The sequence below is a fragment of the Leptonychotes weddellii genome, chromosome 1, assembly GCF_054177405.1.
Source record: "Leptonychotes weddellii isolate Sample4059 chromosome 1, ASM5417740v2, whole genome shotgun sequence".
In the NCBI taxonomy this organism is placed as follows: domain Eukaryota; kingdom Metazoa; phylum Chordata; class Mammalia; order Carnivora; family Phocidae; genus Leptonychotes; species Leptonychotes weddellii.
In genome coordinates this window covers 116,426,697-116,444,292 of record NC_138369.1, presented here as the reverse complement: position 1 = coordinate 116,444,292, position 17,596 = coordinate 116,426,697, and the positions used below count along the sequence as shown (strand labels likewise).

General features: G+C 35.1%; 1 protein-coding gene across 1 annotated transcript in view; it reads right to left on the bottom strand.

Moving 5' to 3' along the window:
• LOC115940224 (uncharacterized) overlaps positions 1 to 17,596 on the bottom strand; it is a 695,973-nt gene that overhangs the window by 208,395 nt on the left and 469,982 nt on the right. The window contains exon 6 of the mRNA XM_081830171.1: positions 12,252 to 12,456. The gene's annotated coding sequence lies outside the window, so the exon portion shown is untranslated. The remainder of the gene's footprint in view (positions 1 to 12,251; positions 12,457 to 17,596) is intronic.

Below are 17,596 nucleotides of genomic sequence, written 5' to 3'. Positions count from 1 at the left end.
AGGACCCCTTAAAAATCCTATTTTCCATAATTTCCAGGTATGCTATTGATTTCCTAAATTCAAGGTATATTGAATTTTAATTTTTCTGGCCTTTTTAAGCTTCCAATACATCTGCAAAAATGTAAACTGTGTCTTCCAATATTTACAATTCCTATTTCTGTTAAAAGTTTAATCACACAGTTAAGAAAGTGATAATATTATGGCAGTCTTATTGAGGTCCATATTTCAACAGAAACAAATATTTTTAACTCTTGTTACAGATGTGAGTCTAAATTCCTTTCTGGATCTCAAGCCCACAGAACTGGACTGAGCCGAATTCCAATTTTACTTTCTTCTCTAAACCTGTCAGACTTGCTTTATTCCTCTCAATACACAGTCTTTTGACAAAACAAGGCAGACAACATTGTTTATTTTCTACTTTACTACAAATAATGTTCAGTGGTAAAAAATCCATTTTTTCTTTCTTTTACAAAAAAATTATTGCTCAAAATTATTCAGCACTTCGAGAATAAAACAATTTCTGACTTCCTTAAGGAAATCATTTTTCTGAATTTTTCATTGTTTTCACCTCAAATTTTGTGTTGATTTTCCAAAATCATAATATGCAGCAAATCACTTGGAAAAAATCATTTTTGTAATGAACTAACTTCAGTTTTTTTTTTTCTGACAGTTTATACTTGATCATAACAGTTTTCCTTAGGTGCCTAGTAAGAACTGAACACTATGGTAATGCTAAGAAATACAAGAAATGTTCCCAGACTGTAAATATACAAGAAGGAGAACTATGGAATTTGGAGTCACCAGTCTTTATAGAGGAGGTCTTTGAAGAATGAGTAGCTTTTAAGGAGGAAGGTAGAAGGGGTTTAAGGTGTTGGCATACCAGGAAAGAGGGAAATCTGAAAGCCCACATGTAGGGTGCTGGTTAGTGCTGCCTTAGTAGAGAAATGGCAGGTGATCCTTGAAAGCTTAAGAACATACCTCCCTTCTCGATCCCCACCTATACTACTCTTAATGATAAATACTTTAGTTTTATTTTTATTCCAAATAAAGTTATTTAAAATGTTATGATGTGAAGTAAGAAAATTTGGTAGAAGTCCTCTATTGTCTCTTACTGTTAGATTACAACCAGAAAAAGGAAGAAAATAATAGATTAGTGACTTATTCAGAATCTAAAATGACTCTAAAATAAAGGGTTCACAGATCACATAATGTCTTATATTTAAGCATCAACCTTTCTTGTTTAAGAACTTATATGAACTGATTCCGACAACAGAGTAAAATAAACATGCAATTTGTTAGACACCATGGATTTATAGAATCATAGGATTAAGTCTTTAACCTTTATTCATAAAGGATTAGTTGGAATAAATTTTTAAGTTTATTTTAAGGAGATATTTTCAGAATTAAATAGTTTACAATGGCCCAGACTAAAGGAATCCACCTTAGGCTCAATTTAGGGCCAGTTTCTATCATTTAGCCGTGACAATTGACTTCTAAACAACATATATTATTTCATTCTTGAATTAGTTACAGAAAAGATCTAATATGCACAATCTGTGTATCTTCAATTGCATCATAATGTATTCATCATATATTCAAATTAGGGAGCACAAATAATACATCCAAATAGAGTTCTCAGTTTGGGAGGTACAGAGAAATTAGTAAATTAATGTAGAGGTTGATTAGTGAAAGATACCCTTTTGACCTGAATGACTTTACCTGGTGAGCAGTTTATACATAGTAACTAATTTATGATTGGGAAAGCCTTATCACTTGTTTATTCTCTCTTACATGTTGTTCAAAAAGCCTTTCAACACAGTGTAATAACTTGTAGGCATAGATATGGGACCATAATAATCCAGATAAGCAATTAAAAAGAAATGAATTCAGAATTTTATAGCATGTGAAAAGGCCAAATTTTGTTTAACTTTTATATATAGTACAACAAGGAGAACCAAGAATCAAAGGAATAAAAAAAATCATATTCAACATTTTTATCCCATTTTAATTGCTCTTCCAGAATTGTCAAGTGACTATTTTATTGGCAGAAGGAGAGTATAACCTTAAATTAACGCTTGTAAAAGTCTGATCTGCAGATCCTTGAGGTCCCTGAGACCCTTTTAGGCAGTCCATGAAGTCAAAACCATTTTAATGATAATAGTATTTTACTTGCTTTTTCACTGTGTTGGTATTGTGCACCAAATGCACACAAACAACAGTGAGTAAGCTGCTGGTAACTTAAGGCTGTGGCACTAAACTATACCAGTAGTCATTATATTCTTCTCCTCCATCCACTTACACTAAAGAAAAAAAAAAAAGCCAGTTTCACTTAAGAATTTCCTTGATTAAACAGTAAAAATTATTAATCTTAATAAATCTTGTCCCTTGAGTACATGTCTTTTTAAATATTCTGTGAAACAAAAACAAAATGGGAAATACACATAAAGCACTCTGCTGTGTACTTAAGTAGGATTGTTGTCTCAACAAAAGCACTACGGTAGTCTCCCTTGTCTGGGTTTTACTTTTCATGGTTTCAGTTACCTATGGTCAATCACAATCTGAAAGCAGATGGTCCTCTTTCAATATGTCAGAAGGTCAATAGTAGCCTAACACTACATCACAATGCCCACATCATTCACTGCACTTCATCTTATTACGTAGGCATTTTTTTCATCTTACATCATCACAAGGGTGAGTACAGTGCAATAAGATATTGTGAGAGAGAGAACACATTCACACAAGTTTTGTTAGAGCCTATGGTTGTAATTATTCTATTTTATTATTGGTCATTGTTGCTAATATCTTACTATGCTTAATTTATGAATTAAACTTTATCATAGGTATGTATGTATAGAAAAAAAAAACATGGAGGATATAGGGTTTGGTACTGTCCCTGGTTTCAGGCATGTGCTGGGGCTTGGAATCTTGGAACATATTCCCCATAGATAAAGGGGGACTACTGCATCATGACTGAGTTGCAAGCTAACTTTCTGATAAGATCAGTGGTGATACTAATCAATGTGATTTGATTTTTAAATCCTGCATAATGAAATGTGTCAACATTTGGAAGGTTTGAAGTGAATGAACATTTTCCAAAAGACTAACATGATATTTCAAAACCATGTGTAGGTAAAAGATCTACTCAAAATGCCAAATAAACCAATGGATTTTAATATAACAATGTACAAAAAGTCCACTGATACTGTTTCAAATTCCATATTGAAACTAACCTTTAAAACACATTTGTCAAGTTTTGGTGTTACATCAAAGAATAAGATGCATAATTATCTAAAAGGGCTATTAAAATACCCCTCCCTCTTCCAACTACACATTTGGAAGAGGCTAGATTTTCTTGATGTACTTCAGAATCACAATAGATTGAGTACAGAAGCAGATATGAGCATTCAGCTATATTCTCTTAAGCCAGATATAGGATTTGAAAAAACGTAAAGTAATGCCACTTTTTTTCATGAAATAACTATAGTTATTAGAAACCATCAAAATCTTAGAGAAGCACACAGGCAGAAACCTCTTTGACCTCAGCCATAGCAACTTCTTTTTTTTTAAAGATTTTATTTATTTATTTGAGAGAGAGAATGAGAGACAGAGAGCACGAGAGGGAGGAGGGTCAGAGGGAGAAGCAGACTCCCCGCCGAGCAGGGAGCCCAATGCGGGACTCGATCCCGGGACTCCAGGATCATGACCTGAGCCAAAGGCAGTCACCCAACCAACTGAGCCACCCAGGCGCCCAGCCATAGCAACTTCTTAATAGACACATCACCACAGGCAAAGGAAACAAAAGCAAAAATGAACTAATGGGACTCCATCAAGATAAAAAGCTTCTGCACAGCAAAGGAAACAATCAACAAAACCAAAAGGCAACCTACAGAATGCGCGAAAATATTTGTAAATGATATATCTGATAAAGAGTTACTATAAAAAACTTATCAAACTCAACACCCAAAAAACAAATAATCCAGTTAAGAAATGAGCAGAAGACATAAATAGACATTTTTCCAGAGAAGATATCCAGATGGCTAACAGACACATGAAAAGATGCTCAACATCACTCATCATCAGGGAAATACAAATCAAATCCATGATGAGATACCACCTCGCACCTGTCAGAATGGCTAAAATTAAAAACACAGGAAACAACAGCTTGGTGAGGATGCGGAGAAAGGGGAACCCTCTTGCACTGTTGGTGGGAATGCAAGCTGGTGCAGCCACTCTGGAAAATAGTATGGAGGTTCCTCAAAAAGTTAAAAATAGAACTACCCTATGATTCAGCAATTTCACTACTAGGTATTTACCCAAAGGATACAAAGATACTGATTTGAAGGGGCACATGTACCCTGATGTTTATAGCAGCATTATCAACAATAGCCAAATTATGGAAAGAGCCCAAATTTCCATGGACTGATGAATGTATAAGGAAGAGGTGGTGTGTGTGTGTGTGTGTGTGTGTGTGTAATGGAATATTACTCAGCCATCCAAAAGAATGAAATCTTGCCATTTGCAATGACATGGATGGAGCTAGGGTGTGTTATGCTAAGTGAAATAAGTCAGTCAGAGAAAGACAAATACCATATGATTTCACTCATATGCGGAATTTAAGAAACAAAACATGAACATAGGGGAAGGGGAAGTAAAAAGAGAGAGAGGGAGGCAAACCATAAGAGATTCTTAACTATAGAGAACAAACTGAGGGTTGCTGGAGAGGAGGTGGGTGTAGGATGGGCTAAATGGGTGATGGGTATTAAGGAGGGCACTTGTTATGATGAGCACTGGGTGTTATATGTAAGTGATGAGTCACTAAATTTTACTCCAGAAACCAATATTACCCTAGAATTTAAATAAAAACTTAAAAAAATAAAATAAAAAATATTACTGTTCACATATAATGGGTTCTTTATTGTTATTTTAAAATAAATTGTTAAATGTTTTAAAAATTCCTCATTTCAATTTCTAATATAAATATTGATAGATACAACTTACATAAACAAGAGCTCTTTGGGGTCTTCAGTAATCTTTAAGAGTGTAAATGGTTTCTGAGGCCAACAAAATTTGGGAACCAAAATGTAAACAAATGCTTTAAATATTTAGAATTAAATTTTATTATTGCCCAAGAGATGAAAAGTAAAGAAACAGTTACATCACATTTTAATTTTTCTTTTTTTTTTTTAATATTTTATTTATTTATTTGACAGGGGGTTGGGCGCACAAATAAAGGGAGTGGCAGGCAGAGGGAGAGGGAGAAAAGAAGCAGGTTTTCCGCTGAGTGGGGAGTCTGATGTCTTACTGGGATCATGACCTGAGCCAAAGGCTGACGCTTAACCGACTGAGCCACCCAGGTGCGCTCACCCCCCCTTTTTTTTAAGAATAAAAGGACTGCTCTTCTTTTAAAGCTCATGTCCAAATGAGCACAATGAGTTTTGTGTAAATCATTTGGAATTTCAACCCCAACACTTAACAGACTATATAACCTTGACCAGGCTGCTCACTTTCTCCATGACCAACTTTCTCATCTGTAAAATGAGAATAATAATAATATCTACCTCCATATCTACTCCTTGTGAGGAGTAAATGAGATAAGCCAAGTTGTTGACTTTAATGCCTTGATAGCTCCCCCCTTGATTTCACAGTAACAAAATGTGAAGAATACCTTGCATATCTTTTGAAGTTTTTAGATATCTATATAAACATATTGGACAACATAATCCAAATGTTCTTCTACTTTTGCTTCATGGATTTGTAGAGAAAAATAGTTGAGGTGAAACTTGATTTGTAAATAATAATCTTTTTTCCTGTCTTTGGGAAAGATTGTGTTTTTTGAACTTTGTCAATGTTTGGTCTTATGATTTGAAATTATATTTGTGCTGAATTCTTTTAATGAATCAGCCCAGCAGAAGGATTAGTACCTTCTGACATATTGATTCATGCTTCAGTGTAATTGAAGGAAAAGGGTTAAGACATTGAATAACCTGTCTTTTGACACGAGTCAATAAATAAGTATTCCAACGTAATCAAAGAGAAGGGAATTAGCTCTCATTGGGAGCAGACTGTTATAGGAGATACTCTACAGTTCCTAGCAATATTCTCTAATCTTCAGAACAAATCTAACAGGTAAGTATAATTATTTCCACCTTACAGGTAAGGAAGCTGAGTCTCACAGAACTGTAACTTTCCTAAGATGGTGAGGGAAAAGAAATAACAAAGAATTAGGCTTTCTTTGACTGAGAGAGGAGGACAGAGCAAATTTCAAATATAACAGATAAGGAAATCTACAAGGGTGGAAAAATATGTTCATTTGTTCTCTCTTAACTGTAAGGCTAGAAAGAAAATGGTGGGTTTAACGTGCCATATAGAATAAATAATGGGAAACACTGCTGCTTGACTGTTAAAACACTATAGCTGCACCTATCAAATTCCAACACGCTGCCAGTTAAGTACACTCAGTGGGAAAAGTCAAACTGTTAATTTGATATAATGTAGACAAAATAATCACTTAGTTGAGCAAAAATTTCATTTTCCACTTTGGGGTGCTCTTCATGCCATAGAGTTACAGCCTAGAAAAATAAATGTACTAATGCATGTGCTAACACCACTTGGGTTCTAAGAATTAGTTTAAACCTAAATTCATGTATTTTCTTCTTACATCCTTGAAAAGAAGAATTTATGAGAATGAATTAAGTAGGAGTGAAAGGTGAACCATGTAAGGTGCCCTTTTTATAATCCTAGGATTATTCAGTATATTTGAGGTTCAGAACGTTTATCATAAACCTCTGAGTAATCACAAATCAGAACTCTGAGAAGTAGTTGGAAAGCTAGAATCAATTCCCTTTCTACATTTAAGACATAGTCTTATAAATGTAAATATTTAGCTTAAGTCATTGAATAGAAAATGTTTAAAATAGTATTAGTGAGATATGCTACCTTATTTCCCTTTTTCTGCATTTTTATATTTTTATCGAAAAAATGAAGCAAAAATCAAACCTTTTTAGCTGTAAAGAAGTTGTGAAAGTAACAAAGAGTAATTCGAGGTACGATTTTTCAGTGATTCCTTTTTGGCATTAAGGAAATTAGACAGTTTTTGGGGTGCCTGCGTGGACAGTCGTTAAGCATCTGCCTTTGGCTCAGGTCATGATCCCAGGGTCCTGGGATCAAGCCCCGCATCGGGCTCCCTGCTCAGTGGGAAGCCTGCTTCTCCCTCTCCCACTCCCCCTGCTTGTGTTCCCTCTCTCGCTGTGTCTCTCTCTGTCAAATAAATAAATAAAATCTTAAAAAAAAAAGGAAATTAGTTTTCTAAACGCCTTTTAAAAAAATCAACCCATTCATTGATTTACTTCTCTAACAAGCCTTCAGTCAGAAAAATAAGGGAAAATGAATCCAGAATTTCCCAAATTTGAAGTGTAATGCACATAGCTTGAAAGAAGAAAGAGTTAACAGAAATAACTTTAATTCTTTAATTCAGGTCCTAAGACTCAATTCTCTTCATGTCTCACACCAGAGACTCTGTTGCACCTTAGCAGAAGACTCCAAACAGTGGTATTTACATATTTTGAGCTAAAAGATCACCAATTTTATACACTTCAAGTAAGCATGGACTTTGAAAAGTTCATGATTCATATAACCTATCAGCGAATAATTTGACTTTTGCCTCTTCAAAATGCTGCTTAACAGTCAAGCTAATTTTATATGTTGAAATGCATAATGGGCAAGTGCATGTCATAATTTGAAAATAGTTTTATGACTTGGGGTGCCTGGGTGGCTCAGTCGGTTAAGTATCTGCCTTCGGTTCAGGTCATGATCCCAGGGTCCTGGGATCGAGTCCCGCATTGGGCTCCCTGCTCAGCAGGGAGTCTGCTTCTCCCTGTCCCTCTGCCTCTCCACTCTGCTCATGCTCTGTCTCTCTCTCTCTTTCAAATAGATAAATAAAATCTTCTAAAAAAATAAGAAAATAAAATAGTTTTATGACTTAACTGATAATTTTCTTGTGTGTGAATTTTTTAGTCTGAAATTTTCTTTCTCTGAAAATTTTAGTCTGACTGAAAACTCAACACTAGTATTTATTCTAACTTTTCCAGACCACCAATTTTGGCATTACTATGAAATATGTTATAAGACTTTGGTTCTGGCTTTATATTTAGCTTCTTTTATTTAGTTGGCTTAAATGACTACATTAGTTGTTAACAATGAAACTTAATTCATATCGGGTGAGCTAGGGACTACATCTGGGACCTGTTACGACCTGATGTTGCATGGGTTTATTTCAACAAGGAGAGGAAAAACATTTTAACCCCAGCTCTGATTCAGAAATGATTCTGAATTCAGTTATTCTGCAACATTTGGACCTTGTCCATGTATCAGTTATTACAAATCTTCCTCCCACATCTTGCCTTCCCAGTTGGAAATAAGCAAAATGTGTTTTTATCAGTCTCTAAGTATTTAAATTTGCATATGGCACTCCAAAGCATTTTGCTTTGCATTTGCAAACTTCGGCTTCATTAAATTTTTTTTTTTTTTCAAATCATGCGTCTTCTTGTGAAGAATTACACGGAGCACATTTTGTTGTTAATAGTCATTTAAATTATTTACTGGCTTTTTTTTTTTTTTTCAGTTCCCTGGAAAACACAGAGGGTGTTCTCACAATTTGTCTGGCTTGTCTTTGGAAAATCATGTTGGAATGTGAATCCAAAGCATCAAAATTTGTGAAAGCAGAGTGTTATCCCAAAAGTGTCAAGCAGCCAAATGGTACCAGTTTCAACAGTGATGCCAGAGTGTTTTTCAGAAAGACAGTTTTTGTTTAAATTCCTGCTTTTTGTCCAGCATCTATAGTTGGTCTATTTGTCCCAGACAAAGACAAAGGGCCAGCAGCACCTGAAACTTTTATCTTTCACTTCCTTTGGAAAGTCACTTGACATTCTGCTGCAATATTTTAATTTTATTGTATTATTTATTTATTTTATTAAGTCTCTTATTGATCAGACATCATTGAAGGAAGATTTGTATTTTGTAAAATATTACATATATTTTAGACAAATAATATAATACCTTTTAAATTTATGTATAAACACACATCTAAAAGATCAAAGACTGCTTTAGGTTGATTATTATTTGTCATTTGTTCACTCATTCATATATATATTTATCAAGCATATACAAGGTAGTTGCTAGATTTTATGAAGGAGTATAAAGAGGAATCAGACCTAAATCTAATCTCATTCCCCTCTATAAAAATTATTGAAAAACATAAAGATATAATATTAAGTAGATAGCTAAATAAGAAAGGGAGGGAGGAAGAAGGGAGGATGTGTGGAGGGAAAGAGAGAGAGAGCAAGAGAGAATAGGAGTGATAAAAACAAATGTGGCAAAACCCTAACAATTGCTGAATTCTGGATAATGAATTTAAAGGAGTTCTTTGCACTATTCTTATAACTTTTCTGTATGTTAGATATTATATAAAACAGAAATTTATTGAGTGTTCTGGGAAAAAAAAGTAGATGAAACATGTAAGGGACTGAGGTTTGGGATGTCTAGAGGCCTCCTCAATGACAGGAATTGCACCTCAAATATCATTTATCTCCCTACTATTTCTACAATACTCTTTCAGCTTGGGAGACACTTAATTAATATATAAAAAGAGGTGCTTATTTTTTTCTTTGGAATCTCAATTTTCAGGCCAAATTTCTTCAGGTTAAGCCATAAAACTATTGCAAACTGCACATACAATACATAAGAGAACACATGCAAGAGACAACTTTGTACATGGTTGTGCAGGAGCCTCAGCGACCGGAAAGCAGTGGATTTGGACGAATCTCTTGGTCTCTTTTGCTGTCTACTATTAATTTAAAACTATCCCCACTCTTAAACTATAGCCAGGTGAAGCTGGAGTTTTAGCTTTCTCATCTTTATACATCCAGCAGAGACCTTTGCGGGTAGTAAGTCCTCAATTCTTGTTTGTTGGCATATGAATGAAGAAATACAAGCGGAAACATTTTTGTGCCAAACATCTTCAGATTGATTTCTCTTATTTTGTTTCTCACACCAAGGCTCCGCTGATCTTCATGAGGCCCAGTTATCCCACAGTGTAAAATTTGACATAGTTGATTCTTTACGACAGCCTTTCTAATTAGAACTGCAATGTGCAAACTGTATTTAGGAAAAGGTGTGCACGGATTTGTCAAAAGGAAAGTAGATTGCAAAGCTGGAGAATACTAATGGTCAGCTTATATATTTAGCCTGTGGTTAAATAATATCTTTTCTTGTGTCTCTTTAAAATCAAAAGCCCTATATTATGTATATGTTTTTCAAATGACATTTGAGTAAAAATGTAAAAGGCCTCTAAAGAGATGAAGGGCATTTCTGGACTTGGAGAGAGCTCTCAGGTTTGATAATAACATTTTGAGTAATCTAAATTCATACCTATTATCACTTAAGTCAACACTGATGCTGCCACTGGATCTTATACAAATATTCAGATTTTTGTTTCCCTCGTCATTCTGAAGGTTATCTCCCTGGTTGCTCTGAAAAATCAGGTGACAACCATTTCCCATGATGCTTTAAGGGCTGTCAAACTGTCCATCAAGCTGTCACCTGACCAATCGTTCCCATGGTTCTTTTAGACTTCCAGTATGATAAATTGAAAGGCACTATTATCTGTCTGTTGTGAAGAGGAACTGTTGGGGCTTTGATAAGATATCACTACTCCCAGGTGAGAGGCGGCTGACAGCACATCAAGGCAAAACAACACGTAGAAACACTGAACAGGGGAGCACGGGTTTACAAACATCTGTTGTCATTATTTATTACTTTTCTTTGGGCTTAAGTTTCTGACTCATCCTCAGATAATTCAAGAACAGATATTTTGCTTTCTAGCCTGCAAATAACAATTGCTGCTCTTTTCATCTTGGGAGAAAAATCTTAAAATTGAAAACACATCTGCCTACCTTTTGGATTCATGGCACACAAGTGTTCTACCTTGTAACCAACAAGTTCTGTGTTCCTGCTGATGTCATCATTTACCTTTTTTAAAAAAGTATTTGAGAATAACTACTTTTTAACTATAATAAATAGTTGGATTTGGGAGGCTAAATAATAAAATTAATTACCTAGGTCTTGGAGGTCATTATTAATGTACCAATACACAAACAATATGAACTAGTTTAAGTGCCAGCACATATTAGTTAATCTGTATTTTAGTATTGATGATAAGGTGAATAAGTCCAACATTTCATGAGAAATAAGGTTTGTGATTTATTATTACCAGCTTCACCTTTTAACTTTTCTGAATGATGCTAACATAAATCTAAAAGCTTGAATTTATACATAAGAGCCATGAATAGAGGAAAGGACATTGCCCTCAATGGATCAATCCCATCGCCAGGATTGGGATCAGGAAAACTGTAAAGGCAGGGGGAGGTTGTGAGGTAAAGGCTTTCTGAAGAAATCTTTCTGGGAAGTGGGAATAGTTTATTAGAGCTTCAGAAACAATTTTACATTTGGGATTTAATCTTTGGGTTTAAATATCCAAAAAGTTGCCAACAGAAACTGGATACTCGAATCCTTACTACATGTAAATGTAATTTTATTCTTTAGAAGTTACTCTCTTTTTTGTGATTTTTCCTTTTTTTCTTTCCCTGTTACTTAAATGACATATGATGACAGGTTTTCTATGTGCTCTGTGCCCTCACATACTATCATTACATGAATACTGAACAGACCCTTTGGAGATCACTGAAGGAAGATAATCTGTTGTTATTTATTGTGGAATAAAAGTACTGTAGTTGGTTGCTAACATCACCACCTTGTGTACAAATATTTTTTTGCATGCAGTTTCCTAATGTCATTAAGCAGTATTGTAATGTCATTACATAGTAATGTAGCACTTCGATTAGAGACAGCATTTAAATAATTTTGTAATTCAAAATCTGAAAAAATAAACTATGGTTTATTTTTAGTCCTTTGTAATTATTTAACCACCTAACATTCTTCTTCACTCATATAAGAAGCAAACAGGCCCCAAAGTCTTCAAGAACTGAGAATTTGTCAAACTATTCTCTACAACAGTGGCCAAGGAATTCAGAGTAAAAAGGAAAAGAAAGAATTAAATTTCCTGAATATTCATAATAATACCAACAGTACATGCATCCAATGCCTTCAATATCTATCGGTGAAACTAATTTCAACAATTTTTCCCCCTAAGCATTTTTAGTTCACCCAATAGGCCAATATTGGAAATTATTACTTACTTGAAAGTATCATTTTGGTCTCTATCCAAAGATGAGGGGAACCTCTTGATGAGGTTCTGAATATCAAAATTCTTTTTCTAGTGGCTTCTGGCATGTCAGGATCCCATAGCAAATTTTTAAATTTTCAACAGTCCTTGCAGATCAATGAAGTTAAGTTGACTTTTCCAAAAGGACATACCTTGTGGTCTAACGAAGGAGGTAGTGGCTAGAGAGGAAAAGACCAGAATATTCAATAAATTCAGTGCAGGTCTCAAAGGAGACAAACAAACGTGCTCCCTGTTAGTCTCTCTCTCACAAGACTTCCAACAGATTTCTAGAAAAAAACTATTTCACATTTGGATTTTAGTGTTACTTCCTTCATAGTTTCTCAATCTCTCTTTCTCTATCTCTAAGTGACTTTTTATTATAATTTCTTACTTCACGTAGTAGCTAAATAAGAGTTGTTGTAAGTTGCTGAAAGTAACATCTAGTGCTTCTTTCACTTCTAGAGTTTTCCTATATAGTTTGATTATACAGCAAAAACTTTAAAATGCTGGGGCACCTGGGTGACTCAGTCCCTTAAGCTGCTGCCTTCCGCTCAGGTCATGATCTCAGGGTCCTGGGATCGAGACCCACGTGGGGCTCCCTGCTCAGTGGGGAGTCTGCTTCTCCCTCTGCCTCTCCAGCCCCCTGACTCATGCTCCCACACATGTGCACGTGCACTCTCTTTGTCAAATAAATAAATAAAATCTTTAAAAAAACTTTAAAACTGAACATAATATAAAAAAATAGCTCAAAAGCAAAAAAACCCCCAAATAACCAAACAAAAAATGTTCCTAAAGATCCAAGGCAAAATATAACAATCTGAATTTGGTGTGCATATGTGTCTTCCTGTCTGCCTGTGAGAAACTTGGCTATTTTCAAATGGAAGTTCACTTGACAAGCATAAGAAATCCTGCCATATTAACTAACGACTAGTTTAGTTTTCTTCTAATTTTGACTTTAATAGGCTCTTCTAACAAGAGACTAAGAAAATCTTGAAAAGGTAGATAGCTTCGACCAGATGAATTTGGGGGTATTTTTATAATGATAATTTTTCTGATTAATTTAGCAGCAAAATCACAAAGTAAGGCTAGATTTTAATTCCTCTTATTATAAAAACTTCTTGTCAAAACTTTTAGCTTTGTTTCTGACTAATGATACATGAGAGGGCTATTAAAAGGAGGTGGATTTGCTCAAGATTATTTCTCGTGATTTTTTTCTAGACTACAATCGTATTAACACTGTATTCATTGACAATCTCATGGTTTCCAAAATCCAAAAATGACTTCTTTTGTGTCAACAACTACACTATGAGGTAGGTAGGGAAGGTACCCAAGTTCATAGATGACCAAACTGAGGGTCAGAGGCATGACAGGGAAATGCTCACAATCATATAGATGTTAGTAGCAGAGCCAGCAAAGAACTCAGGTTTTCTGATTCTTAGTTCAATGTTATATCCTCTACCCTCACACTGCTCTTGTCTTGTCCCCAAAGATACTTTAAAAATGTAGATATTGGAAGTTAAGTCCATTTTGGTAGGTGTTTCCCCATGTCTGGTGGAAGTTTCACAATGTAGAATTCTAATGCTGGAAAGTCACGTGGTGCTATACTGTCAAACAGGAAGTAGGGTTCCTGCTTACTTACTCCTAATGTTTTTAGAATCAAACACAGTCATTATGGTAGGCTGTTTCATTTAGCTCTGACAATAAGCAAATGTGTGCACATTTATATGCATGGTAAATATGCAGAACTTGTGAGATATCTAATGATTTTAAAAAACACAAAATAAATTTTTAAGAAATGTTCCTAAAAGGAATAAAAATCCATAGACACTTTCTGATTTTACTGAATATTAAACAAATGTTTCAAGCATTGATGCTTCAAAGAGGCCCAACCACTAATGATCTTTAAAGGGAGAAAATGAACTTGCAAAAGCTTCAGATGTTTGGATGTTTTCCTTTTATGTTGTATCTACTTAGGTCAAGCAGTGTGAATTGAATGAAACTGAACTGAACAAAACTCTAATGTAAAACTGAGATTCATTAAACTGTTCACCTTTTTTGACTGGTGACTTGTATATGTAAAAAGCTGCAACAGAAATGAAAGACATGGTTTCCATATTTTAATAAAGGTGATTTTTTGAGACTACAAAAATAGAGTAAAATAGCATGTATATTTCTTACATCTCATTTTAATTTTTTAACTTATGCAGAAGAATAAACCAATACTACTTGTGGAAATCAATTAACAATTTCTTATTTTCCCCAAAAGATTCAGATAATGAAACAGATATCTGAAGGACAAAATGCAGCTAAGTGGTCTCTTTGGCAAGCACTCGAACTCACTTCTATGCTTGAGACATTAAGAAAATGTCACTTGAATAAAGATGAAATTGACCAAACCCATCACTACCTAGGAAAGGAAGAAATAAACAGTGGAATTGATCTAAGCTAACTTTGTATCCCAAATTCAAAATCATAACAATAAAGTTCTTTACATGCAACTCTGTGAACTGAAAAAAGGGGCTGTCTAATTTCTTCCCATGCATCAAGCTAAAGAAATGAAGGGAGAAAATCATTCTTCTCTGTTGGCCTCCTGTGTGAAATTTCTTTTCTTATCATCCCATCTCGTCATATCTTTCTGCAGTTTGAATTACCCTCTTTTCCTCAGACTGGTAAGGCAGTGAAAGGATGTTTGTTCTGCTAATTAACTTTATTACCCTGATAACTCCCTGCAGCCTTTTACGAAAACAATTACCGTTACTCCTTTTTTCCCCCTACTGGCAAAAAAAAAAAAAGGAAAAAAAAGGAAAAAGAAAAAAAAAAGACTATTAATTAGAAGCGAGGCCCAGGTCTCTGCCATGTTATCCTGCCACGTTCCCAGGCCCTCGAGCAGGATAGCATTACATTGTCAGTAGTAATTTAGCTCTCATCTGTCTCTGCTAATTATTGTCACATTCATCAAATTCATCAACAAAAGTGCTCTCAGAAGGATTGCATATTTGCAGTTAATACAGCATAAACTGGTATTACCCATCACCACATTTGTGATGATGAGAGGGACACAACTTATTCATCCCTAATTAGAGCAAGCTGGGTAATTAATTATGCATTCCGCCTTATTACTTCTGAGTTCCCAGATATTGTTTGTCTAAAAAGGGGGAGAAAGCAGGAGAGAGAAGCCTGAAAATGCAAAAAAAAAAAAAAAAAAAGGGTGATGTGTTTTGTCACATGCGCTATGCCATAATTCCCACCTGACAAACTAGCTGAATCAGTGGAAAATTGCGAGTTGTCAGCAGTAGAATAAACTGCCGTAATAGCTGATTAATGATCAGCACCTGTGACAGGTGCTGTACGGGACTGTAAACTTGGTTTGATTAACAGTCACTGGACGAATAAATATTAGTGACAGTCAGCGGAGAGCAAGTTTGCTTGTTTTCTTCCCTGTTAACAAATCGTACACATTAAAGTTAGTGATATTTCTGTCTGAGACACTCTATTTTTTTGTAGTTATCTGGCAACATTGGCAGTGAGTTATAATAGATGGTTTCTGTTCTGCTATTTTATTTCAGAACCAAAATTGTATTTTGACAAAATGACCTGTAGGGGTTTAAATCTACCAGGTGTGGAAGAAAAGACTAAAAAATGACAGGATTCACACTTGCTTTAATTTATGCTCACCTGCTAGTAATCTCTGTGTATGTATACACATATACACATCTATTCATTGTACCCATTTACATGTATGTAAATCACTATTAAGGAATGTTCATAACTAAAAAACACAGGCATACACTTAGGCTGTGTGGTGTTAACTTATGTAAAAAAATTTTTTAATTGATTTTTTTTTTCAGAGCAGAATATTTCCCCTAAAAACATTGGTAGTGTGAATTCTGCCAACTGTGTGTCTCAATTCCAAACTGAAGAGATCATCTTCCGAGGCAGATTCAAAACTTGCCAGCTTGATTGCTTTTTCCTGAATTGACCAGTTACAAACAGATTGGTCAGAAGGTGCTACCTCTTTGAGCTGATTGGTTTTTAACCAAGAGTCAAATTATGTGCATAGACAAGCAAAGTGTGAATGATGGGAAGAATCCATTCCCTCTCTCTTTCTCCTTTTCTTTCTGTCCTTTAGGTCATAATAAGGGAAGCCAGTTGACTTCACTGTAGTTTTGGCTTGTGTAGAGAATGGTTAGGATCCTTTTGGAATCCTAAAGATCTACTTTCAAACTTTGGTCCTGCTGACTAATTGTGTGAGTTTGGTTAAGTTACTTAATCTAATTGTTCAGTTTCCCAACATAAAATGGGAGCATTTTCAACCTATGGTACAGTGTTACTGTGGGGATTAAATGAGATAACTTGTGTGTAGTAAGTGCTTGCGTGTACCTAAGCACCCTAGCACAGTGCCTAGCATAGATAGTGCTCAGTAATTAACAAGTGAATTATTATTAACACAACCGCTTGAAATTTGAATAGTCAAGTTACCTTCAGTTTCTGTTTCGCATTATAAAATGTTTTAGGAACGACTAATTACCTTTTTTCCTTTGCACACTCTAAAATGAACAAAACAAAACTTAATGCTCACTTATCCCTGACTGAAAACTAAGATGAGTGATGTCCCTCAGTAGTAGATACCCCAAGGTGCTACTCTGAGTTATTTAGCTGTTTTTCAGCAGCACAAAAGTGGGACTTGATGGGGTAGGGCAGAGGCTAGAAGGCAGCCTGTTTCCCCCAAATCTCCATAAGAATGTTTTCAGAAACTTCTGGGGTGATGGTAGAGACAGATCTGTGTAATGTTTATTTAGCACACTCTCATATTTTGGTAGAATTGAAATAGTAAAACACCAAGCACCGAAAACAAAAATAAACATCAAAGCAAGTATATTTTGATAATTTAGTATATATTTATTTTGATATTAATCATCTAATGGAGAATGAAAATGACGAAAGAACACAGAAAGGCAGTATGGTACAATTATAGTTTTTGAAACAGTGTTGAGAAGTAATAAAACTGCCCTATTTCAGGGAGCCTGGGTGGCATAGTCGGTTAAGCGTCTGCCTTCGGCTCAGGTCATGATCCCAGAATCCTGGGATCAAGCCCCGCATCAGGCTTCCTGCTCCATGGGAAGTCTGCTTCTCCCTCTCCCACTCCCGCTGCTTGTGTTCCTGCTCTCGCCATCTCTGTCTCTCTCAAATAAATAAATAAAATCTTTAGAAAAACTGCTATATTTCTAGGACATTAGGGAATACATACCTATTAGATCACATTTAATCAATATCTAAAGCCAATTTATTTAGATAAAAAGAAACGAAAATAAAGGAGGC